Source organism: Myotis myotis, unplaced genomic scaffold (assembly GCF_014108235.1).
Source record: "Myotis myotis isolate mMyoMyo1 unplaced genomic scaffold, mMyoMyo1.p scaffold_m19_p_17, whole genome shotgun sequence".
Lineage (NCBI taxonomy): Eukaryota > Metazoa > Chordata > Mammalia > Chiroptera > Vespertilionidae > Myotis > Myotis myotis.
In genome coordinates, this window is record NW_023416321.1 from 19,271,944 (window position 1) to 19,274,412 (window position 2,469).

At 35.3% G+C, this 2,469-nt stretch overlaps 1 non-coding gene across 1 annotated transcript; it reads right to left on the reverse strand.

The window, feature by feature from the left end:
- Nucleotides 1-677: 677 nt before the first annotated feature.
- Nucleotides 678-784, reverse strand: LOC118672607. The gene has a single exon (XR_004973149.1). It is a non-coding gene; the product is annotated as a U6 spliceosomal RNA (small nuclear RNA).
- Nucleotides 785-2,469: the final 1,685 nt, after the last annotated feature.

Below are 2,469 nucleotides of genomic sequence, written 5' to 3' on the forward strand. Positions count from 1 at the left end.
TCCATCATTTCTGTTGGAAAAATTAGCTTTTGGTTTTATTGTTACTCATTAGAAGATAATGTGCTTTTTTATTTTTTGCTTTTTTTTTTTTTTTTTTTTACCTCTGCCTCATTTTAACATCTTTATATTAGCATTGGTTTTCAATGGTTTGTTTAGGTGTGGTTTTCCTTGTGTTTATTTGACTACATATTCAAAGAGCTTCTTGGTTCTCTGACTTAATGTCTTTTGTTAATTTGGGAAAATTCTTGGCTAGTGTCTATTCAAAGGTGGCTCCTGCCACATTCCTGGTCTCCACTCCTCTGGACTCCATTGAGAACCATAAGATTTTTCACTGTGCCCCACTTGTTTCTTATATTCTCTACTCTATATTCCATACTTTTTTCTCCATACTTCAATCTGTATATTTTCTACTGATTTATCTCCCAGTTCAGTAATCTCTTTTGCTGGTTCTAATACTGTTAAACCCATTTTAAATTCTTAATTTCAGTTATATTTTTAAATTATAGAATTAAGTCTTTTTTTTTTTTTTTATTAATACCAATTCTCTAGTGGAATTCTTCCTTAAACATACTACCCACCATTATTTGTTTTTTAATTGTGACTAAATAAATAACTCAAGTATGTTTGCCACCTGTAAGTTTATTTGCATGGTCTGTTTTTGTGTGTGTGTGTTTTTTTTAAATATGGAACGCTTCACGAATTTGCGTGTCATCCTTGCGCAGGGGCCATGCTAATCTTCTCTGTATCGTTCCAATTTTAGTATATGTGCTGCCGAAGCGAGCACAGTCTGTTTTGTCTTGATTTTCAATCTTTGGTCCTCTTTCCTGGTTTTATTTATTTTTAATTGAATGCAAGATTTTATATATGAAAAATTATGTCTCTGGATGATGGAATTATCCTCCACAGAAGAATTCATTTTCTTCTAGCAGTGAGATAGACTTCAGGCACATTATCTTTATCCAGGTAAGACTGGCTTGCCCTAATTCTAGGGCATAGCCCTTTCACGACTCTTAATTATAAACCTTGTTCATCGGAGTTCTTGCTTCTTGATGAACCCTGTAATGGTTAATTTTATGTGTAGACTCCACTGGACTAAGAGATGCATAGATGGCTGGTAAAACATATCTGGGGGTGTCTGTGAGGGTGTTTCCAGAAGAGATTAGCATTTGAATCAGTAGACTGAGTAACGAAAATCGCCCTCACCAATGTGGGCAGACATCATTCAATTTGTTGAGAGCCTAAATAGAACAAAAAGTGGAGGAAGAGTGAATTCTCTCTCTCTCTCTCTCTCTCTGTCTCTCTCTCTCTGTCTCTCTCTCCTCTTAAGCTAGGGTATCCATCTTCTCCTGCTCCAGATTCTCAGGGCCTTGGACTCTGAGACTTACACCAACATGCCCCCATTTTCAGTCCTTCGACCTCAGACTGGGAATCACACCATTGGTTCCCCTGGTTCTCAGGCCTTCAGATTTTATCCAATAATACCACCGGCTTTCCTGGTTCTATAGCTTGTAGGTGGTAAATGGTAGGACTTCTTGGTCTCCATAACTGCTTAAGCCAATGCCTATAATAAATCTCCTCTTATATATCTACCAAATACTATTGGTTCTGTTTCATTGGAGAACTCTAATACAGACCCTGAAGTCCAACTTTTGTCTCCCCAGGACAGTCTCAAAATAACAATACCACTACTATCGCCATTATGGGCAATAGAAACATTTAAGCATTTTTTTTTTTTTTTTGCATTTGTTCTCTTCTCATTTTTTTTTAAATAGCTGGACTATATCTACATTGTCAGAGTATGTAGCCATTATATAACACACTATCTTTGCCCTCATTTAGTCTTAGTTATACCGGTAAATGTATTTAATGCTCACCACCTTTCCTTATGTTGATGTCTCTCCAGTCATTTTGTTTGAAACTCATTCATTAGAAGATTCCTTGGGAAGGGCTAAGAGGAATAATACTTCCTGAGTTCTTAGATGTTAACAGTTTCCCTGTATCCTTCATAATTGACTCAGACTTTCTTAATTTAATTATCTTGATGATATTACTGCATTTTCTGATAACGATCTAAAAATGTAAGCCTGACGATAATTCCATTTTTTCCCCTTATAACTCACATATAGTTGACCCTTGAATAATGCACGGATTGGGGGTGCCAATCCACTGTGCAGTAAAAAAATCCACATATAATTTAAGTTGGCCTCTGCATATATGGATTCCCAACCTCGAATTGAAAATATTATAGTCTTTTTTTCTAGAGGTCCAAAGGATTTTTTCTTTTTCTTTAAAATCCAGTAATTTTACTAGAATTGGTCATTCTGTACATTATCAGTATGTCATTTCAAACATTTTTTTCAAGATGTTTGACAGTTTTAGAATTTATTCTGTTTCCTTAATTTTGTTTTCTTTAGGGCATTCTGTTCTGTATTTGGATCTTCTTTGCCACTCTTCAATATCTGTCACTTT